Source organism: Syzygium oleosum, unplaced genomic scaffold, assembly GCF_021117445.2.
Source record: "Syzygium oleosum isolate NSW1041296 unplaced genomic scaffold, Sole_v2.1 Sole_v2.27, whole genome shotgun sequence".
Taxonomy (NCBI): domain Eukaryota; kingdom Viridiplantae; phylum Streptophyta; class Magnoliopsida; order Myrtales; family Myrtaceae; genus Syzygium; species Syzygium oleosum.
Window position 1 is genome coordinate 2,273,593 of NW_026607511.1, and position 25,079 is coordinate 2,298,671.

General features: G+C 39.3%; 1 long non-coding RNA gene and 1 pseudogene across 1 annotated transcript; both read right to left on the reverse strand.

Annotated features, from left to right (window-relative positions):
- Positions 1-1,143: 1,143 nt before the first annotated feature.
- On the reverse strand, positions 1,144-3,371 carry LOC130135095 (uncharacterized). The gene is made up of 2 exons (XR_008814566.1): positions 2,686-3,371; positions 1,144-2,567 (listed from the first exon to the last, which is right to left on the reverse strand). It is a non-coding gene; the product is annotated as an uncharacterized LOC130135095 (long non-coding RNA).
- A 268-nt stretch (positions 3,372-3,639) lies between these two features.
- The window catches only part of LOC115691313 (bifunctional riboflavin biosynthesis protein RIBA 1, chloroplastic-like), a 55,897-nt pseudogene continuing 34,457 nt past the window's right edge, over positions 3,640-25,079 (reverse strand).

Here is a 25,079-nt window from a genome sequence, read left to right on the forward strand (position 1 = left end):
TTGCAGAAAACTTAGGATTCAATCTAAACGTCGGTAGGTAATCTTTGGCAATCCATTTTGCTGTGCCTTGTTTGTTTTTCCAACACCTCAAAACACTTGTGTTCTGGCTCAACACGCTCAACAATAGACATCCTCTCCTTTTGGAGCTAGCTACCAAAAACTCTCCATGGGCGTCCCTTTAGACACTTAGCCTCCATAGTCTCCGCACTCCTGGGCCATCTGAGGCCCATTAAAAATTGCATATTTTTGGACAGCCTGTTCAAAACTGAGATGGAGATTCAAGTCTCTTTCCTATTGAGATGGAGATTCAAGTCTCATTCCTATTTCAAAACCGAGGTTCTCTCAATCAGAAACGAAACAAAATCAAGCTTCACCGTTCGCATTCTTTACCTAAGCTCCTTTTCATTTTGCTTAGCCTCCTTGTAGACCTTGTTATCTGACAAAGTATTCCTCGTGAAATAAGCTTACCCTCAAACTCGCATTCACTTTGATCCACGAGTTTGTAACTAGAATCATTGTCTGAATCGTATGTAATCTTCTCCGTTGACAAGAGTCTCCACCTTGGAATTATTTTTTTTTCAAAAATTAACAATAAAAATAAAAAATTCTACTGGGCCCCGGAAAATTAACATGTAAAAAAAAGAGCCGGCACGAAATGATCTGGGCCATACTGGGCCCCGTCCGAACCGCCCTTCCGCCATCCGTACTTTGCTGCAGTCATCTATACACTCGCCTAGAGACAGCTGCTTTGAAAAGATGTGTGGCATAAAAATTGTTCGTTTTTCATTTCTCTATTTTTTTTCTTTCCCACAACCTCACGAAATCATCCAAAAACACAGCAATTTGAGAGCTGTGAAATACGAATGTGAAATTAGAAAAACACAGCAATGATGGAGCATGACAGAATCAACCACGAGCGCAACTACTCGATTGGTTGGTCTTGTTTATGGTAATTTGAGAGCTATGATATACGATTTTCCACATGAATTGTTAAATCAACAAACAACATGGATTGATTCAAGCATAACCGGAGGTAATATGGTTTTGAAGAGTCAGGTTATAGTTGGGTTAACAAGATCTGGCTCTCGGTTTAGTCATAAAAAAAAGGACATTTGCATTCATGAAGATGCGACAATCGTATGGTGAGAAGTAAAACATTGAACGAAATGGCTATTGAACTTGTTTCCTTCAGAGAACATATATTATGATGTCACTCAGACATTTCATTAAATAGGTGCCATGCACTTCGATTAATGCACTTCTACTTAAATATAAGGCAAAGAATCACTATCAGGTCATCACTAAAACATCAATACACATTTGAAACTTTGATAAAGCTTTAACTAGAGACGAATTTCACTTTACATGAGCCTCAATCACGTTTTTCAGACTCGACTAGCCAGGTTAGACGAAGGATACTCGTGCCTGGTAGATGCAATATTTGACCACGAACACCAATTGAATTGAGAACCACAGTCTTCAAGACGTTGTTGCTAGTGGTTGACACTACGACCTATGAAGGGTATAGGTTGACATTGACAAACTCCACACAACTCCGGCGAGGGCGACTCATGACATAGGTGGCAATTGTGATAACTTATTCGTTGCCTTCAATATCGGTGCGGGGAGATGAGGGCGAGATGATGATGCGATGATATATGTTTTTTTCGAATTGGTCGTTCCCGCCTAATTAAGATATCTGACTCAACCAAGAAGGTCAAGATCATTGATGTACCCAAAATTTACTTGAACACAGCTGGAGATCATGATATTCCAAGACACAAGATGATTCTTATTCGATCTGGCTCTGAAGGTGTCCATTTCTAAATAGTAGTTGAGCTCAACATCATAGCAAAACAACATAAACCTAGCATGCCCATTTTTAATGGTTATAGAGTTGAGCAGGTAACCAGAACCTTCCAATCTCAAGTGCAATTGACCAAGACATGACAAATGAGTCATGCGGCAGAGAAGACGTCTGGTTTTGAACGATTCTAAACTTCTCACCAGCCCATGAACAAAGCCAAACAAAAGAAACCAACCTCAACAGACCCTTTTACTTCCCTTGATTTGTGTTAGAAATATACAATATGAATCACCATTGTCCCTTCTTGAAGCAACGTACAATTGCCACTCCTTATAAGCTCATGGCCAATGAATGTGTCCCATTTCTGCTTCATGTGATTGTCCTGGAAATTGTCACTCCTGCGCCTATCTCTCAAAAGGATCTGAATTCATGTCTTTGAAATACCTAAGGGCTTCCGTGGGTCTCCTATTCTTGCCATAACCATGATCATGGAATTTCAAGCAAATGCATTCTTCCCGGGCATGGCATTAAGAAAAACAAGAGACGGTCCGAAGATCGCCACTCTTGGCAAAGCATGAAATCACTGCGTTCCAAGAGAAATCATCCCTGCACGGCATGTAACTAACATATCCAGAGACTCAGCCGCCTCTCCCATCCTCATGCATCCTTCAACCGTCGTTTTCCCAGTGAAGTTATTCCTCTGAGGCATATCATCAAACAGTCACCGTGCATTGTCCATTTGACCGCACATGGTGTAAGGCTGAAGGAAGAAGAAGGTTTCCAAGCGTGACGCCGAAGTTCAAGAGACTAATTAACTCCTCCGAATTTAAATAACATCTTCAGTAACAATCAAAATTGTCTAACCGGTCATCACTAACCTTGATCATGGAGCAGAACACCAATGGCCTTGATCGCATTCGACCCCTGCTCGACGATCCGCAGGTAAACCGGTCCCTCATGACCGGGCTTCAATAGGCAAACCACCTCGTAGAGCTTCTTCAGACGTACGATTACCACAATGTATGAGGATGTAAGAACCGAGCAACCACAATCAGAATTGGTCAGAGATTTATGATCGAAGGAGAGATTCAAACTTCTCAATCAGAACGAATGGCGACGAAGATGCATCAACGAAGAAAATGCAGCAACGGAGGACGAGCCGAGATTTCTGCTACCGCCATCGGCTTCGGAAACCACTCGCAAGCTTCTCAGGCTCCTCCTGATCCCGACACGTCGATGCCAGCGGGAACTATTTGCTTCATCGATTTGCTTGAATCCACTGAACTGTTGATTAAATGAAGATCCGATGAAGGACTCCCAAGGATCTCGCCATGATGGCGCTCGGCAACGATGGAAATCCAGCGATTCGATGGGATGGGATCGCTCGACGGAGATATTCAGACGCGATGCGGAACGGATCGAAGTTGCGACCGCGGGGCTGAAGGCGCGATGCAGAGAGCTCCGCCATGGGAGACACCGGGAGGTCACCGTCCCGAAGGTCGGAAGAAGGGAGGGGAGGCGAGGCGGCGGAGATCACCACTCCGGCGAACCTCCGATCGGAGAAAATGGGCTACTGGGCTTGTGTCTGGGCTGCGTGCGTTTGATGGGCTTAAGAGAGGAAATGAGTCTGATATTTTCTAAGCGGGCTGATGTAATATTTATTTTTCTTGTTCTTTTCTATCTTGTATGTTTATCCATTTTTCGTTTTTTATGATCGACACGTGATTAGACATTTGCTTTAAGATAAATTTAGTGGCGTTCTACCTATAATTTGGTACACCAAATTATTAGTTTTTGAATTCTTCTAACGGTTTTAGCAATTAACTCATAATTTATCTCACATTGACTATTGCAATATGCTCAATTCCATCTAATATAGATCTGTAGCAATGGACTGTGAATGGCCCTCACATTGCTGGTAATCTTGCAGCAGTAGCGCATTCAAAGAATTTATCTCTTTTTCGGCCGTACCTGTATATTCATCCATTTAATGACTAGTGAAATCATTTTTCAATTACGCAGTATAAGAAGCTTCTCAATGTACAAGTTAGAATACGACAAACAATTTAAGCACTTTTTTTGTCAATCAGGATGTTCTATCCTTATTTCCTAGTGACATGCTGAGAATGCATCTCAAGCTCTACCTCAGTTAACTGTCAATTGACATTTAGACATGGGTTTTGTAACAAGGTAAATACAAGAAAATGTACATAAAAATAATGGCAATCACAGGCTCATTGACATGACTCGACAAGAATCCTAACTAGTTATAACCAAATGCTACAGTTAGACATCCGGTAAGAAAGAAACCCATATACTAATCTAATAATGACAAACACATAAAAAATCGTGAGAAACGAATCTTCAGTACCCAAAATCATCGATCTACATGGTGTTGACGAGCAGAATAACAACCACAAGCTTAAAGCATAAAGTAAACTTGAGACATGAAAATAGACCAAAATAGCTTATGCTTCTCTCCTTTCTGCTATGTAAATTGTAAAACAACAGCCCAACAGCCTCCCAAAAGAGACTCTTTTTCCCACCCCACCCCACCCCAACCAAGGTTCGAAGGTTTCGACTCTTAATTAATCCACTCCCAAAAAGGGGAGATGCCGCTTGGACAACATCTTGGCCAAAAAAGCCAATACTTAAGAAGTGAAAGTTGTAGCTGAAACTTGGATTTGACTGGGAACTACCTGTCTTAAGAAATATTTGCATTTTGATTGCTGGGAAGAGAATACTTACCTAATTAGATCAGCAACAGATACAATTTTCAAGTTCTTCCCTCGTGCAAACTTGCGAAGCTTAGGTAGTCTTGCCATCGAGCCATCATCATTCACTACCTCACAAGGAACTGCCACAGGTTCTAATCCAGCTAACACAGCAAGGTCGACAAAAGCCTCTATATGCCCAGCTCTTTTCAGGACACCACCGTCCCCGTACTTCAATTGGACAATATGTCCCGGCCTATTGAAATCTTCAGGTTTTCGAATCTCTAGATGCAAGAGCCAAAACTGTCGTTGTCCTGTCACGCGCTGATACGCCCATAGTCATCCCATGCTTTGCATCCTATAACAACATCTCTTAATCATCATTCATTACAAGGTATGAGAAGAGACTGATTGAAGAAAAATAACTAAGCATCTTACAACATACCATAGTCACAGTGAATGCAGTCGGAAGCGTCTCTTCATTCTCCCTCTGATTCACCAATCAAAGGAAGTTGCAAGTGCTCCAAATCTTTCGTCTTTCATGCTCGCACGAACAATCCCAAAGTGCCATACTTCACAATAAAATGCCATAGCCTCAGGTGTTAGCCATTTCTTGCTGGTGCCATCATAAAGATCACCCTCATTCTCTTTGTCCTCATCGTTGACCACCACTAACAATCTGGAGTTCAGTTCCAACCATGACGTAGGCATTTATGGATGAACAATTGAAATCTAGTCTGTAATGTAATGCAGAAAGCATACCAACCTTTCCTTGGCAGACGTCCTCAATCGCTTCAGATGAAAAACCCAAATTTGTGAAGAAGGGGGGGCCTGAAACAAGGCTGCTTAGATTTTTACCCATGAAGAATGGAAGACCGATTAGAGATTCCAAGAGACAAGGTTCGCCAACTAATTTATGACTAAATTGTCAATCTTCTCTCCTTATTTTGATTTGCAAAATTCAAGATATTAACTAAAATACGGTGCTCCACGTAGTCCTAATCATCTATATACCCTCGTGAGTTGATAATTGGTTGATACACCAATAAAATTTCAGGGCAGAGGATCTCCATTCTTATTGGACATGTCAATAAAAATCATCTTATCTTGTGCTTGAAAGTTTGAAACCCACCCCTCTAATAAACTATAGAAGTCGTGTTGCATGATGGTCCGAGCAAAAGAAATTAGTGGCAGTGCCTTTTGTTATCGTGAACGTGTTAACTAGTGCCCCTAGTGCACTTATATAAAATGTACTTTATTTAAAAATAATTTAAATTACAATGCAGTAATAATACATACATGAGAATACTACAGTTATTGCATTCAAAGCTCGATAGTTAGTACATACAAGTGTGTTCTGCACCGATTGATAGATTCCATGGAAATATTTTTTCACTAAATCAAGTATAATAACGCGAACAGAAAGAAAATGTCTGCCCCTTCTAAAATAATTGGAGTCTAATAATATTCAAAATTACATTCTATGGGGGCACTACCGACAAAAAAAATTGTCAAATTGGAATCTCCCCCTTTTCCTGGCGGACTCGTCCTCCGATGCATTTGAAGCAATTTAAATAAAATAATTCTTACTTTGGAAATCAAGATCGACCGTTCTTTTTAAGCCTAATTTTATAAAATAAAAAACACGAATTTTATCCATCTTATAAACAAATAACACGAACTTTAAAACGGATTACACAAACACACAAACTCAAATTTTTATTTAAATTTAACACCCGGTTACTCTGTTCGTTGAACCACCATCAAATAGCAACGTGGCAGCTGACGCGGCATTATGAACCATTCAGCGACTAAGTAGGTAAAAGAAAAACATGTCGTCTTCTGCATCCTAGAAGCAAGCAGACATTATTAGATAGAAAGGAAGATGACTTTGAAAAGGAGTACTAGAGAAACCTTCTCTTACAAGCAAAGTCGAATTTGAAGATTGATAGCGTGGGGCGTCACTTTGACCGATTGGAGTTTCGATTTGGGGCTCTTTTTTTCCGTTGACAATGGCCCTAAATTTGAAACGTTTGGGGCTGTGCATTGTTCATTTGCGGGGGAAGTTCAAAGAGACGAGGCTTCCTAACTGTTTGGTGCGTTGTTTCAACTGATTTAGGTACCTAAATATTCTCTCTGATGGCCACGGCTGAAAGTGTGGGTGAGGTTGGTTTTCAATGGGTTTTAGTTTTTGCCTCCACAGCTGATGGCAACGACTCAAATTCTCGATTATGGGGATGCTTTGATTAATATATTTCAGATTTGCAAGCAACCGTGAGGTCTTCGCAATCACGGTATCAAGATCTAACAATTGCTCGTTCACTATCGTAAATCGTCGAAAATATGATATCTTGTGGATGCTCACGTTCTGTTATCATGCACATTGGATCCTGCTATGAGATCTAGTAATTTGCTTTTGATGCTTGATTGTGTGTTGCTTTGCTTCCGGCAAAGACCTAATGCATAGCGGAATTTTGGAATGGTTTTATCTCTAAAAATTCTATTCACAACAAAGAACTTATATAGATGTTGGTGGCGCAAAAGGAGAACTTGAAGCAGGAGATTCGACTGAAAGAGGAGGCTAGAGAGAATGTGAATCTTGAGTCAATAACAAATCTTGAAGAGTAGATTAGTGAGTGTATGTTTGTCAATGTCGAAAATAGAGGAGAGTCATCTGCGTTGCTCGACATAGTGTTGTTGGATAGATTTTAGGATCTTATAAGTTTTTTGTAGTCGAAAACAATGGCAACTTCTTACTTTGCTTTGGTGTTGGCTTTTAGTAATGAAATCTCGATGCTTTTACTAATGAAGCAACGATACATATTACCGTCTTGTTTCGTCAACCATTCCTCAACATCACGTCTGAATGTATACACAGTGTACATCGAGGAATATGAATTAAGTGGAATTTTCATCACCTGTTTACTCCCCATGTGTACAGCACGTTGGCTTAAATAACAGGCTAAGGTGTTTCATACTTTGTGACCATTATGTATGCACACTTTGCCTCAAAAAGCAGAGATTGTCTTATGCCCTGTAACACTACATTTCTATGCATATTGCCTCAAAAAACATCCAAAGTTTCTCATACTTCGCATATCTTTAGATACCCTGTTTAAATTGAGATGGACTATTTGGAAAACAAGGTTCCTATGGTCACACCATAGATTATACAAGGAGAACCTTTCTCAATTTTAACCCTCATCATCCTCACTGTTTCTAGGAATAACAGATATGTCATCTGAGTTGTCATAGCCGCATCTACTCTTGCGGCATTAATTGGAAAAAGCAACGAAATCAAGCTCCATCATTCTTATTCTTCTCTAAGCTCCTTTCTATTTTGCCTGGCCTCCTTACATTCCTCGTTATACGAAGAGTATTCCTCTTGAACTAAGCTACTATTAGGCTCACTCTCACTTTGATCCACATGCTTGTTGTTCATGGAGGTTGCTATAGTACTCTTGAGAAGCAAGATTACTACTTTCCCTCTGGCCTACTACTCTATTCCCTTGTAAACAAATTTGTAATTGCATGTTTGGTTAAATCACACTAATGGTTAAGATTATGATGTCATAGCTATTACGGTTATAACGTAACTGAGCTATAAACTTATTGCACTGTTTGAAAGAGAGAGATAGGAGCAATGGTGATAGGCGAAGGGTGACGGTGATATGATGTTACAGTAATGGGAGTGAGCGGCGATGGTGGTGTGGACGTTAGGCAAGCGCAACACACACAAAGAGGGAGGGCGTGCATTGCTGGTCTAAGTTACCACAGTTCTGCTGGTAAGTACCTCATATTCATGTTGATTGAGATGAAAACCGGAAGTGTCACTTTAGGCTGCTTGCAAGGCTGATATGAAATTTAATTCGTCAAATTATCTCTAATTTTTAGTTTCCCGCCTACTTTAAATAGTAATTCAACCAATGAAACATTCCTGCTGGTGTCTTCAAAATTATAAATTTTCTATTTTCCCAGTATATAGCGAGATCAAACAATCTAGATGCCGTCCTACATATTAGACAGCAAATTTGAATCGGAGAAGCCCTTTTTCGAGGTGGCTATGTGGCCAACTTATAGTAGGAGTAGCATCGTAAGATCTTCGCCGTTAATTCACCACTAGACTCTATCAAATTTAATTATGAATCCTAACTATATATCTTGCCCATTGGTCTAAGATGAACAGTAGTTTCTTCCTCAGATTGTATTTTGGTCACTTTATCTGGACCCGATCAGATATATGAAAAGAACATTACTCTGTGTGCATGTATGTAGGTATTGACCCCTCTCATTAGACAAAAAAGGAAGAGGTATTGACCCTGTTTAATTAGATGGTTGATTTGAATAAATTAGCAAATTGAAATGAAACGAAAGAAAGCCTGAGTGACACACTGTATTTTGTTAAGTTTTAATGTTCGATCAGTACATGATCAAGTTGACAGGTGTCCAAGTCTGAATTAGCAATCACTAAGCCATGAAACTTCATCTTGTGTGCTTCTCTCATAAGCACATGCGCGTATAAATAATTCTGGTCTTCATCACACATGGCAGTGTTCCTCATGTATTCATCAAGCAAGACATTATGGAAGACGAGCAAACTGCGACTCTCAGGTATCTGGACAGATCTGGGCCGGTGGAGTTCAGGTTCCATCGACATGTCCCAGCGGGGTTCTTTTCTGCCGGCTGGTATGTATTACGAGAGAAACACGACTACAAGTAAGAGACATCTGCATGTTTGACCTCATCAGTCGTGGTTTTTCCATGTTCAAAGTCCCCATTTGCAGGAGCTTAGCTCCAGAACTCACTGGTCAGAGTAGTATGCTAGAAGTGTCTGCTTTCCACGAATCTGGAATTCGTTATTATGCCTCCTTTTGGCCTTTTGATGTATCAATGAGAAGTGCAACGCTTTTTTTTCTTTTTTATATATTGGTTCTTGCTTCAGCTAGTTACAACTTTATGACATTCCTTCTCTGGGGAGTATCTCTCGAGTTTGATGCTTCCCAAGGTTCCACATGCATGGTTCAACTTCAACCTGCTCTTCAGGAAATAATTTGACATAGTTTGGTTGTATAAGAGGGTGCTATTACTATGGAGCAATACTGAAATAATCCTGCTCGTCTCATCTATAGTTTGAAGGACAAAGTTAGACTTCAAATAATGCCATCCCATCCTTGCGGTTATGTTTTCCTCCATTTTTAGCAAGAGGTAAGCAATGTATGCTTCATTTGAAATCTCACGTAATTAAATTATGCAGCTCCTTGAAGCCCGCTGTCTTTTGTCCTTTCCTTAATTCCTTCAACATCATGGCTCGTCCTCATCCTCGTCCTCGCCGGAGAGAAGACAGAGTTGTTGCCGAGCAGGAGACTCCTCCAAGCAGTAGCCCTCCCCTCTTCATACTCTCTAATACGCTAGTTCACTAGTTCAGTAGTTTTAACCAAACTTAAGAGGCTCATGTAAGTAACCGATCTTAGTTAACCAGCATTTTTCAAGAAGGGACTGTCCATTAATAGCTATTTTCAGCTAAGTGACTGTCCATTTTTCAAACTTAAGAGGCTCATGTAAGGCTCATGTTTGTCCCAGAAATTGTCACTCCTGCACCCATCTCTCAAAAGGATCCGAATTCATGTCCTTGAAAAACCTTAGTGCTTCCATGGGTCCCCTATTCTTTCCATAACCATGATCATGGAACTTCAAGCAAAGATGATTCTTCCCGGGCATGGCATTAAGGAAACCAAGAGACTGTCCGAAGATCGCCACTCTTGGCAAAGCACGAAATCACTGCGTTCCAAGAGAAATCATCCCTGCACGGCATGTAACTAACAGATCCAGAGACTTAGCCGCCTCTCCCATCCTCATGCATCCTTCAACCGTCGTTTTCCCAGCGAAGTTATTCCTCTGAGGCATATCATCAAACAGTCACCGTGCATTGTCCATTTGACCGCACATGGTGTAGAGCTGAAGGAAGAAGAAGGTTTCCAAGCGTGACGCTGCAGTTCAAGAGACAAATTAACTCCTCCGAATTTAAATAACCTCTTCAGTAACAATCAAAATTGTCTAACCGGTCATCACTAACCTTGATCATGGAGCAGAACACCAATGGCCTTCATCGCATTCGACCCTGCTCCACGATCCGCAGGTAAACCAGGTCTGGTCCCTCATGACCGGGCTTCAATAGGCAAACCACCTCGTAGAGCCTCTTCAGACGTACGATTACCACAATGCATGAGGATGTAAGAACAGAGCAACCGCAGGACAGAGGCAGGACCTTTACGATCGAAGGAGAGATTTAAACTTCTTAATCAGAACAAATGGCGACAAGGATGCATCAGCGAAGACAACCCGGCAACGGAGGACGGCACGAGGTTTCTGCTACCGCCGTCGCTTCGGAAACCTCTCGCAAGCTTCTCAGGCTCCTCCTAAACCCGACACGTCGATGCCAGCGGGAACTATTTGCTTCGTCGATTTGCTTGAATCCACTGAACCGTTGATTAAATGAAGATCCGATGAAGGAGCCCCGGGGATTTCGCGATGACGGCGCTCGGCAACGATGGAAATATCCAGCGATGCGATGGAATCGCTCGACGGAGATATCCCGACGCGATGCGAAACGGATCGAAGTTGCAACCGCAGCGCTGAAGACGCGATGCAGAGAGCTCCGCCATGGGAGACACCCGGAGGCAGAGATCACCGCCGGCGAACCTCCGATCGGCGAAAATGGGCCGCTGGGCTGTGTTTGATTGATGGGCTTAATAGAGGAATTGAGTTTGATATTATCTCTGATACGCTAGTTCACTAGTTCAGTAGTAGTTTTAACCAACTTAAAGAGGCTCATGTAAAGTAACCGATCTTAGTTAACCAGCAAACCGAAAGCAATTTTCAAGAAGGGACTGTCCATTAATAGTCTCTACTATAATCTGAGCTAAAGATATGTGGTACAGCATTTTTCCCTAAGCTCCTGAGCACTTTCCATCCTTGGACCATCTTCTCCCTCTAATCCTCCACTTCTGGCTCTTCGGGGCTCTCTAATCGCCTCTTACACTGTTTTAGCTTCGATGCACTTCCATTGGAGTTGCATAAGTATATCATTAGATGAGATGAGATGAGTTGTCATAGCCGCATCTCTTCTTGTGGCATTAATCGGAAAAGGCAACGAAATCAAGCTCCATCGTTCTTATTCTTTCTCTAAGCTCCTTTCTATTTTGCCTAGCCTCCTCACATTCCTCGTTATACGAAGAGTATTCCATTTGAACTAAGCTACTAGTAGACTCGCTCTCACTCTGATCCACATGCTTGTTGTCCATGGAGGTTGCGATAGTACTCTTGAGAAGCAAGATTACTACTTTCCCTCTGGCCTACTACTCTATTCCCTTGTAAACAAATTTGTAATTGCATGTTTGGTTAAATCACACTAGTGGTTAAGATTATGATGTCATAGCTATTACGGTTATAATGAAACAGAGCTATGAACTTATTGCGCTGTTTGAAAGAGAGAGATAGGAGCAATGGTGATAGGCGAAGGGTGACGGTGGTATGATGTTACAGTAATGGGAGTGAGCGGCGATGGTGGTGTGGAGGTTAGGCAAGCGCAAAACACAAAGAGGGAGGGCGCGCATTGCTGGTCTAAGTTACCACAGTTCTGCTGGTAAGTACCTCATATTCATGTTGATTGAGATGAAAACCGGAAGTGTCACTTTAGGCTGCTTGCAAGGCTGATATGAAATTTAATTCATCAAATTATCTCTAATTTTTAGTTTCCCGCCTACTTTAAATAGTAATTCAACCAATGAAACATTCCTACTAGTGTCTTTAAAATTATAAATTTTCTATTTTCCCAGTATATAGCGAGATCAAACAATCTAGATGCCGTCCTGCATGTTAGACAGCAAATTTGAATCGGAGAACCCCCTTTTCGAGATGGCTACGCGGCCAACTTATAGTAGGAAGAGCATCGTAAGATCTTCGCCATTAATTCACCACTAGACTCTGTCAAATTTAATTATGAATCCTAACTATATATCTTGCCTATTGGTCTAAGATGAAGAGTAGTTTCTTCCTCAGATTGTATTTTGGTCACTTTATCTGGACCCCATCAGATATATGAAAAGAAGATTACTCTGTGTGTATGTATGTAGGCATTGACCCCTCTCATTAGACAAAAAAAGGAAGAGGTATTGACCCTGTTTAATTAGATGGTCGATTTGAATAAATTAGCAAATTGAAATGAAACAAAAGAAAGCCTGAGTGACACACTGTATTTTGTTAAGTTTTAATGTTCGATCAGTACATGATCAAGTTGACAGGTATCCAAGTCTGAATTAGCAATTACTAAGCCATGAAACTTCATCTTGTGTGCTTCTCTCATAAGCACATGCGTGTATAAATAATTTCTGGTCTTCATCACACATGGCAGTGTTCCTCATGTTTTCGTCGAGTAAGACATTATGGAAGATGAGAAAACTACGACTCTCAGGTATCTGGACAGATCTGGGCCGGTGGAGTTTAGGTTCCATCGACATGTCCCAGCAGGGTTCTTTTCTGCCGGCTGGTATGTATTACGAGAGAAACACGACTACAAGTAAGAGACATCTGCATGTTTGACCTCATCAGTCGTGGTTTTTCCATGTTCAAAGTCCCCATTTGCAGGAGCTTAGCTCCAGAACTCACTGGTCAGAGTAGTACGCTAGAAGTGTCTGCTTTCCACGAATCTGGAATTCATTATTATGCCTCCTTTGGCCTTTTGATGTATCAATGAGAAGTGCAACGCTTTTTTTCTTTTTTAGATATTGGTTCTTGTTTCAGCTAGTTACAACTTTATGACATTCCTTCTCTGGGGAGCATCTCTCAAGTTTGATGCTTCCCAAGGTTCCACATGCATGGTTCAACTTCAACCTGCTCTTCAGGAAATAATTTGACATGGTTTGGTTGTATAAGAGGGTGCTATTACTATGGAGCAATACTGAAATAATCCTGCTCATCTCATCTATAGTTTGAAGAACAAAGTTAGACTTCAAATAATGCCATCCCATCCTTGAGGTTATGTTTTCCTCCGTTTTTAGCAAGAGGCAAGCAATGTATGCTTCATTTGAAATCTCATGTAATTAAATTATGCAGCTCCTTGAAGCCCGCTGTCTTTTGTCCTTTCCTTAATTCCTTCAACATCATGGCTCGTCCTCATCCTTGTCCTCGCCGGAGAGAAGACAGAGTTGTTGCCGAGCAGGAGACTCCTCCAAGCAGTAGCAATCCCCTCTTCATACTCTCTGATACGCTAGTTCACTAGTTCAGTAGTTTTAACCAACTTAAGAGGCTCATGTAAGTAACCGATCATAGTTAACCAGCAAATCGAAAGCATTTTTCAAGAAGGGGCTGTCCATTAATAGCTATTTTCAGCTAAGTGACTGTACAATTGCCACTTCCATGTGTTTGTCCCAGAAATTGTCACTCCTGCACCCATCTCTCAAAAGGATCCGAATTCGTGTCCTTGACACAACCGAAGGGCTCCCATGGGTCGCCTGTTCTTGCCATAACCATGATCATGGAACTTCAAGCAAAAATGATTCTTCCCGGGCATGGCATTAAGAAAAACAAGAGACGGTCCGAAGATCGCCACTCTTGGCAAAGCACGAAATCACCGCGTTCCAAGAGAAATCATCCCTGCACGGCATGTAACTAACAGGTCCAGAGACTGAGCCGCCTCTCCCATCCTCATGCATCCTTCAATCGTCGTTTTCCCAGAGAAGTTATTCCTCTGAGGCATATCATCAAACACTCACCGTGCATTGTCCATTTGACCGCACATGGTGTAAGGCTGAAGGAAGAAGAAGGTTTCCAAGCGTGACGCCGCAGTTCAAGAGACTAATCAACTCCCCGAATTTAAGTAACATCTTCAGTAACAATCAAAATTGTCTAACCGGTCATCACTAACCTTGAATCCACTGAACCGTTGATTAAATGAAGATCCGATGAAGGAGCCCCGAGGATTTCGCGATGATGGCGCTCGGCAACGATGGAAATATCCAGCGATGCGGTGGAATCGCTCGACGGAGATATCCAGACGCGATGCGAAACGGATCGAAGTTGCGACCGCAGGGCTGGAGGCGCGATGCAGAGAGCTCCGCCATGGGAGACACCCGGAGATCACCGTCCCGAAGGTCGGAAGAAGGGAGGCGAGGCGGCGGAGATCACCTCCGGCGAACCTCCGATCGGCGAAAATGGGCCACTGGGCTGCGTTTGATTGATGGGCTTAATAGAGGAATTGAGTTTGATATTATCTCTGATACGTTAGTTCACTAGTTCAGTAGTAGTTTTAACCAACTTAAAGAGGCTCATGTAAAGTAACCCATCTTAGTTAACCAGCAAATCGAAAGCATTTTTCAAGAAGGGACTGTCCATTCATAGTCTCTTACTATAATCTGAGCTAAAGATATGTGGTACAGCATTTTTCCCTTAAGCTCCTGAGCACTTTCCATCCTTGGACCATCTTCTCCCTCTAATCCTCCACTTCTGGCTCTTCGGGGCTCTCTCTATCGCCTCTTATACCGTTTTAGCTTCGATGCACTTCCATTGTAGTTGCGCATAAGTATGTCATTAGATGAGATGAGATGAGATGTTGCTGCATTTGAGCACCAATTGAGGCCGTCCACAGTTTGGTTTTTGGCTTTCCCCAAATCAAGCCGAACAGATTACATGTGCAAGGAAGATGCTGAGGCAAGTCGTGAAATCAGAATCTATAATGTTGTCGAATTAGATTGCGAGAGGTAAATATAGATTCTGAATTGGTTGTTTAGCAAGTACGTTCTGCATTCGTTGGATAAATTTTTCACTAAATCAAAAATTGTTACGACGACGAGGGAAAGGAATGCTCTTTCCATTCTAAAATTAGTCCATCTTATAGAGTTTCAAAATCAAAACTGTGTCTCCATTTGTTTCGCAGAGAATAAATAATTTGGAAAATATTTTACTAAAAATAATATCTTGTATCGCTTACAAAAAAATGAACGAATGAAAAATATTTACATTGTCCATAAAAATATATAGGCATAAATTATTGTCGATGATTGAACAAATTTTATTGACTGATTATTTAAAGCGATACAAGCGATGATTTTTTGGAAAATATTTTTCAAATCGTTCATTTTCTGCGAAATAAACGGTGTCCACATTCTATATCGGCACCACCGAGAAAAAATTGTTAAATAGACCTGAAAGTAATTGTCATTTTGGAACTCAAGATCGACCATTCTTTTTAAGCCACATTTTCTTTAAAGAAATGAACTTTAAAATATATCACGTTCTCAAAAAAACGTACTCTCTGTCCGTTGAAAGCACCGTTAAAATAGCATACGTGGCAGCTGATGTGTCATTGTAAATCTATTCAGCAGCTGAGTATGCAAAAAGATAATGAAAAAATGCAAAATGACACAAGCGGTCCCTGAACTTGGGCCCAATGTGCAATTTAGTTCTTGAACTTTTAATTTGTTCAATGTAGTCCCTAAACTTTAACCCAATGTGTAATGTGGTCCTTGAACTTTTAATTTGTTTAATGTCATCCCTGTACTTTTGGTACATATTCAATTCAGTCCTTGAACTATATGAAAATATTCAATGCGGTCCTTTCTATTAATTCAAGTTTAGGGACTCTATTGAATATTTTCATATAGTTCAGGGACTGAATTGAATATATACCAAAAGTTCAGGGATGACATTGAACAAAATAAAAGTTCGGGGACCACATTAAATATAAGCCTAAAGTTCATGGACTAAATTGAATAAATTAAAAGTTCAGGGATCAAATTGCATATTGAGTCAAAGTTCAGGGATTATTTGTGTCATTATCTCATGAAAAAATGAAAAACATGATGTTTCCTGCATCCTGAAGCTTCTCTTGGGAGCGCGAGAGGAGGTTCTGCGAGCAAGTCCAAATTGAAGATTGGAAGACCCATTACAGTTTCGATTTGGGGCTTTCTTCCCGTTGACAAATGCCCTAAAATTCGAAACGTTCAGACAATGCGTTGTCAATTTGCGGGAGAACTCGAAGGGATGGAAATTTTTTTACCATTCTTCCTAAGTATTTTCATGCGGGTTGTTTCCACTGATTATGTACAAATTGAAGGCAACGACTGAAAGGGTCAGTGAGGTTGGATTTCAATAGGTTTTTTGGACCTCCACAGCTGATGGCAACGCCTGAATATGTCTGATTCGGGGGAAGCTTCGAGTGATAGTTCAGATTCGCGAGCAACCAAGAGAGGTTTTGCAATCGCGGTATTAAGATCGAACGATTGCTCGTGCTCTCATGATTCATCTAAAAATCTGATATTTTGTTGAAGCTCATGTTCTGTTTCCATAAACGTTGGATCCTATTTTGTTTCAAAAGCATATTGGAAATTCTGCTGTGCGATTTATTAGTCATTGCTTTCGTTGCTTGATTTTTGTGTATTGCTTCCAGCAAAGACCTGACGCAGAGCCCCCTAATTTACACTCAACGTTTTATAGGAAGATAATCGTGGAGTTTTCCGACGGTATGACCCTGAAAGTTCTACTCACAACAGAGATGTTATGTAGGTGTTGATGGCTCGGAAGGAAAACTTGAAGGAGAAGATTCGACCAATAGAAGCTAGAGAGAAATGTGAATATTTAGAGAATAACAAATATTGAAGAGAAGATTAATGATAAGTGTTTGTCTAGGTCGAAAATGGATGAGAGTAATCTGCTTCGTTTGACATAGTGTTATTGGAAAGAGTAGGATCTTAGAAGTCATCTGAAAAAACTCACTTATTGCTTCTCTCCTACATTACGCATCATTATAGCTTTTGTCCTTAAATTATTCTCAACACCTGCACCACCTCTCACAGTACCAGCCTCACTACCCATTCACTCCATCCCTTTTTGCCTATACCAAACAAGTATCAATCTGAATAATAAGCTGCTCATTTACCAGTAACTTGAGCAGAGTAGAAAGAAACGAGAATATACAGCAGATGATCCTGTAACAGCTTCGGCTGATTGATCAACTTTCTTGGGTCCACCCCTTATCAACTAATGCACTTAAACTGCAACCAATTTCATGGTTTTCTTTTGAGTTAGCTTTGCACCATCATCATTCTTAGCCTGTGGACATTTTAGCCTGTTATGGCCATACCGCTTCGTCTGGGACAGTGAAGCTAAGGATCCATCCACCCACACGAGTGGGTATCACTGGTAGTTTCATAAGCTATGTTTCTGCTCACATCACGCTCTTTTATTAGTGAAACATCATAGCAGTGTCTATTAATTAAAGTACATAAGAGATCAAACAGTCCAGATGCAGAGTTACCCTGAGTTGGTTTTCCATGGCTCTGCAGTAAAGGCGTCCCGCTGCTCTTGAATTAGCCAGTGAATTTGAATTGGAGCATCCCTTTTTTTCAAGTTGGTGATGTAGCCAACTTATATGAAGAGACGCCTGCTAAGATCCCGAGCTTAATTTACCACTGGCATATCTCCAATTCCATTATTGATGCTAAGTTGTTTTGCTAAGTTGATTTGGTTTGTGTAGGGAAGCATGTGACGTGTTATTTTCTTCAAATTTTTCAGCTTTATCCAAGGTGCACCTTTGCCTTGTTTCAGGCAGCTTTCTTACGCCCAGAATTAGCCCTGCCCCATTCCCACTTCTTCCGCAAACATATTTAGCGTCTAATTTCAGTAAGATAGCTTGTGACAAGTAACTAAGTTAAGATCGATGTCTTTCATTCAATAGTCAAAGATTGCTCCTTCAAGCTACTCGAGTTAGCAATTTGTTTGCGCTTCTCTCATCAGCTTATGCTAATGTCATAAATTGGTGGTTCAAACATGAGTATTCCAAGGCTGTTCCTTACGGATTCATCAAAAAACATATCCAGGAAAACAAGAGAATCGTGACTCTCATGTGTTCAGACAGATCATGGCTAGTGGAGTTAAGTAGCTATCCATGCGCCCCAAGGGCTTTCCTCTTCGTCGATTGGTCCACATTTGTGAGAGAACCCCGTCTGCGTCTGCATGTGAGAGACATTTGTGTGTTTGAGCTCATTGATCGGGATGATATCGTGTTCAGAGTCTCCGTATTCAAAGACTCTGAAAAAGACCTGATCATCGTTGATTGAGTTGGACACTGAAATTTTTTTCAATATCCTTAGTAAATTTTTCTAGTAAATTTTATGTGGTTAGTGAATTTCAATATGCATGGATAAGTGGCACGAGTATTTGGAGTTAATTTTTGTAAGTGAAATTCTCAACAGATTAGTCATCCACGGTGAATGTGTAAGTTATATCTTACATTAGCAGTGGACCTAATGGAAATCTAGAAAGATATTAAAATTAATGTGGATGGTACATTTCCACTTACTTGTAATATTCATAAGAGATTAGTGGTTTTCATATATACTGAATCAAAAACTCAATCCAAATTTAATGATAAGTTCAAAATATATCAAAAAATAGCCACGAATGTGTATACTCAAGAAGGCTTTGTTAAGTGCAAGAGCTTTGCAATTTAGATTTAACATATTGAACATTGACTCTTTCTTCATTATTTCTTACATGAAGCACCATGCCAATGTTTCCGTGGTTCGATTGTTTGGTTATCAACCAGAAGAAATTAGGGACGTCCTATGGTGCTACTGGTGACCTAACATGAATTGGGCCGACAAACATTTCAAAGGTCCTAAAATGAATTGGGCTTATTATGAAAATTTAATTGAGATGACGGTCCAACTTTGATTTTAAGGTATCTTCAAGCAACCCCTTTTCGCTTTTCGTTTAGGTTTTCGGCCCACTTGGATCTCTGAGAAAAATTCATGCGACGACTCTCTGCTTTCTAACAAGAGTGTCCTTCCCTTTCGTCTTCATGCCTGATTTACCTTATATTTTTTTTCGGGTATCAAAGGAGAAAGAATCCTCTTGTTACATCATTATCAAACTTGGCGCACATGGTCACCTAACAATAAGTGAATTAAATCTCGGGGGAGGCATGTACCCACGACAAAAGTATTGGCATTCGTGCATTTGCACTAAGCAGTACGTAGCGTTCCTACCAAAAAGCTAATCCTTGAAATCGGGGAAACTAAGATGCAAAAGGGAATCTTTCATTTGATTATAATTATTACGAATGTCAAAACAGAGTTAATTTTTTTTTTAAAAAGCCTTGAAAGGCACAAAGAAACAAAGACCGAAGCAGGGCTCGACAAACAACAAAAAATTTAAGCAAAGTCACTGTCCTACCGAGTAAGAAGATCCGCATTTCACGGTTTGAAAAACATGGGATGCGATGATGATAAACAAAATCACGTGAAGAGCAATGTCATTGGATCCCACGCACTCGCTCACATTGGTAGCAAGATGTCCGTTCATTGCACGGGGTCTAAGACTATACTTTTATGTATTATTCTAAACATTAGTTTTAATGTATTTTGCCTTTGTTCCCACTTCAAGTTAGTAATTCTTCGTAGCTTTTTAATTTTTAAGTTTGTTCTATCATGATTATTTGTGCAGTGCTTTTTTTTTATTGCGTACAAACTATATATACATTATCGACCAAAGAAAAAACTATGTAGACATTCATGTCGAAATAGAGAAATATTGGCGATCTCATACTTCAACATTCCTATGACAAATATTGGTATGAAATAAAATAGAGTGTGAGATATTGTATAGAAATTACAATAAAGGTTCGATAAGATATACCTTAAAGATCATGCGGACTATACTTTAAATTTGATGTTGTTGTGAAAATACGCTTTGGAATATTAAACTATGCTATTGATTAAGAGAACCAATGACCAATTCAACCTCACATCTTTACAAAGAAAACTCCATGAGAAACCTATACATATATTTAAAAAGATTCTCATGTAATCAGGAATTCTCTTACCTTCTAATTTCTAATTCAAAATAATTCTCAAATATTCCATAAAATTCTCATCTTTTCTTAAGAAATAGTGCAGAATGCAATATACACTTATTCTTCACAATAAAAAAACTATACTTAGCATATCTATCTTGCAATTATTGAATATAAATAATAATATGATAATTGTATGTTAACGTTGTCATTTTCTTAAGAAAGGATACACAATGAAACATTAAATTATTCTTTATGATAAAAAAAATAATGATTACTTAATCCCATAATTGGGACGTTGTAGGATTTTCAACTCAAGAGTTAGAGGTTGCTCATTTGAATCGCACAAACTGCGTGCAAATTGGTTAAAACAACTATAGAGGCTAAAGACCTGAATTTAACCTATACATGGGGCTTAGATAATATGCACTTTTTCCTCATAGACTAAGTAGTTATTATTCAAAAGATCTTTTTCAAATTAATTACAAAGACAACAACCCTCATGGTATTTAATTACTCATAACCTCTTTTTTTTATAAATTAGTCATAACCTTTTTCAAATAGTCATAAAAGAACATACGTTTAGGAATAATTTGACTTTTTTTCCTTGCAAATTGATTTTTTTTTTCAGCTTTAAGGGATGATTTGAGGGGCTTTACGTCAAAAAACCTGTGAAAGTTTGAAAGATAATACATGAAAGGTCTGTATACCATTTCTAAAATTAAACTTCAATTTTTTTTCCTGTTCCATTAGCTTAAATATAATGTTACTCCTATATTTTTGTTATAATTTCATTGACCTGCACGTGGAGGGGGTATAGAACTAGTACCTACCAATGTTTGTCCATTAGCGATGGAGGGAAGGATGTGGAGACTCAGACATTGGTAATGGCGACTGTTAAGTAAAGGGACAATAAGATAATTGCTACATAATCTACTGAATCATAGTACAATTACCATCCTCAACTTTCAATTATATAGTATTGGGAGGCACCAAAAGGAGATCTTCCCCATTGAAGTCGTAATTTGTTATTTGCTCATTTCACTAAACTCAAAATGGGTTGAATATGGATATTATGCAAAACCACAAAAACCCAATGTGGAGTTGGGTTTTGACGTTTTCAACTCATTTCGAATGGTTTTTAAAATTTTAAGTGACTCATACACAATTTGTCACACTAAAATTTGGAAAATGGGTATCTATACATATTGCCACCCCTAGATATACATGTCACGTAAATGTGGTCGGATCTTGCCCGTTTGTCTTCTTTATTAATTACATTTGTTATATCGATGATGACAGGCTGTATAGAGTACTTAGTACACGAGCACTGATTTAAAGTCGAACAATTTTATTAATTACATCTTGTTTGAAGGTGTTATAAACATTTCAAATTCTAATCGTCATCCTATGTTGATTCCCGCAATCCCCCTCGTACAAATATCGATAGGAATATTAATATTATAAAAAAGATTAAAGATGCTCCTTATCACGTGCGTGTGTGGGTGCGGCCTGTCCTTGTCCGTATGGTCTCTTAATTACATTTTGTTATATCGATAATGACAGACAATAAAAAGTACTTATTAAACAATCTATAATCCAAGTCGAATCATTTTCTTACTTTAACAGCTGTTAGTCATTTGTTTTTGATTTTTTTAAGCCACTTCATGGGATTGCAATTTTAATTTAATAACGCGAAGAAATCAAACAAAGAAATTAAGTTAAGTCCACAATTGTTGCCTTGATCGAGAAGACCGAGAACAGTCATTTTCTAATGTTTTTATTCGCTAGTGACGACTTGGAGCAGTGTGCTACCAAGTGTTTAGCTTCCCAAGCTATTGACTGGCGCTTAGTTAAGTGAGATGATCGAGCTGCATAATTCATACTCATCTCCTCTTTCTTTCTTGTGGTTTGGGTCTTTGTTAAGGTTCTGAATCATTGGATCACCAGTACTATATCTGAGCCGTTGATAATAAAATATAAGGAGGATGCTCAGCTAATGACTTTTAGTTTATCTGGGTTAATCGCAAATTTTGAACATTGTGATTCTCACGTGAAATCAAATAAAATACAAGTTTTTTGATATACAACGTCTAGTTGCATGGGAAGTCCTAATTAACTGAGCGTTTAGAACAGAGAACTTCTCTTGCTGAATGCTAGCATTGTCTTATCAACTAGGTATTGTAATCAGTCATTGAAGGTGTCTTTTACATTTCAAATTGTACTCGTCACCCAGTTTTTATTCAGACAAGCGCCCACATGCAAATATTGATGAAAGTATTAATAGTATGAATGAGATTAAAGATGCTATTTATCCCAATCATGTATTAGTTACTTATCAAAATCTTGTATTTTCTTAAGTACTCTGGAAATTCCAAGGGTCCACATGTGCTTTGCCTTGGTATATGGTACAAACAGCACTGTGTGAACGATCTCTCAATTGTCACCACTCTTTGAAAAATATGTGCGACCACTTTTTACTTTCTAACAAGAGTTCCCTTCTATAAATTTGGTAAACGTGAACAAAAACTCTTGCCCTTCATGCTTAATTTACCTTTACTTTTTTGAGGATTAAAGGATGCCAAACCCTTTTGTTACATCATAATCCGACTTGGCGCACATGGTCACCTAGCAATAAGTGAATTAAATCTTGTGGCGGCATGTGGCCAAGACAAAAGTATTGGCATCTATGCATTGGTAATCTAATTATATTTGTAATGAAAACTATACTATAGATTGGTCTTATGACTTTAAATATGGTTTCATTTGATTTTCAGACAAGCCCTTAATGTAAATGATTGATAGTGTATATTTGTGTTCTTTGGTGCATTGAAAAGGCAAAGAGTATGTTACAAGTACATACTCTTTGGTATATGGAAAAAGGACCTCTAGGCACTTGGCAGAAGTGTTTCTACCGAAAGCTAATCCTTGGATTCGGGTATAATAAGATGGACAAGGGAATCTTTCATTTGATTATTATAATGAACCTCAATGCATAATAGAAGAAAAGGTCTTAAAAGGCACAAAGAAACAGAGACCGAAGTAGGGCTCGACAAACAACAAAAAGTTTAAGCAAAGTAAATGTCCTCCCGAATTACAAGATCCGCATTTCATGATTTAAAAAGTGGGAATTCAGATCTTGACGAATGGAATCACGTGAAGAAAGTACCACGCACTCACTCACATGAGTAGCAGTAGCAGCAGTAGTGGTTGAACCACAGTTTGTAAACAATTTGAGAGACCCTTGGCCACTCACTATTCTTGCTGTTCGTTGCGCGAGTGTAAGACTATATTTTTCATATATTGTTCTAAATGTTAAGTTTCAAATTACGGTGCCCTTGTTCATACTTCAAGTTAATTATTTACATTTTTAATTGAAGGTGTTAAATACATTTGAAATCTTAATTGTCACCTTGTGTTGATTCCCACGAGCCCCCACATACACATATTGATGAGAATATTAATATTGGGAAAAAGATTAAAGATGCTACTTATCATGCGCGTGTGTGTGGGTGCGGCCTGTCCTTCTCCATTTGTTCTCTTAAATACCTCTTTTTATGTAAACAATGACAGAATACAAAAAGTACTTATTAAACAAGCGATAGTCTACTGTCCTCAAGAAGCAAATCATGTAATGGATTAAATCGCCAAAACCCTTCGTAGAAATCCCCTCCCCTCTAATTTGATTACTAAAGCCCCCAACCCTTTTGAGATTTTTTATGTTTTGATATTGAACATCTTTGTTTTGATTATGGCACTTAATGAATGAAGTACTTTTTTGACCAAAAAAAAAAAGCAAGCAAGCGATGGTCCAGCTGGTAGTAATTTGTTTTTCATTTTTTTAAGCCACTTGATGGGATTGCAATTTAAATTTTATAATGCGAAGAATCAAGCAAAGAAAACAATTTAAGCCAACGATTGTTGTCTCAATGGAGAAGACCGAGAGTGGTCATTTTTTATTGTTATTTTTGGCTAGTGACGACTGAGAGGAGTGTGCTGCCAAGTGTTAAGCTTCCCAAGAAGTTGATTGGTGCTTAGTTTAGACGCTAAGTAAGATGAGATAATCGAGCTGCATAGTTCTTACCCATCTCCTCTTTCTTCATCGCGGTTTGGGTCTTTGTTAAGGTTCCGAATCACTATATCACTAGTACTAAATCTCGGCCATTGATAATCCAATTTAATTAGTATGCTCAGCTAATAACTTTTAGTTTATCCAAGTTAATCGCAAATTTTCAACATTGTGGGTCTCAAGTGAGATCAAAATAATCAAATCGTGAGATTCGCTTGGTCTAAGCGAGAACTTGCCTAGTAAAAGATCTTACCCGACTTCAGAAAAGAGATTTTCAGATAGAGAATATTAGTGTAATGCAGCACTACGGAGGGCATTCTTAAAAAACCCCTAGGGAGACTTATTTTGATTGCAGCGTGCGTGTTCTAAAGGGGCAACTATTTGGCTTAGAGAATTTGCACGTCCACAATATCCATAAAAACATCCGTAGGGTCGTCCTTATTAATCATAACTTTCATCTTATTCAAGTGTTCCGATATACAGTATTTAGCAGCATGAGAAGTCTTAATTTACTGTGCGTTTAGAAAAAGAGAACTTCTATTGCTGAATGCTAGCATTGTCTTATCAACTAGGTATTGCAATCAGTTATTGAAGGTATTGCGTACTCATTGTCACCCTGTGTTGAATCAGACGAGCGCCCAC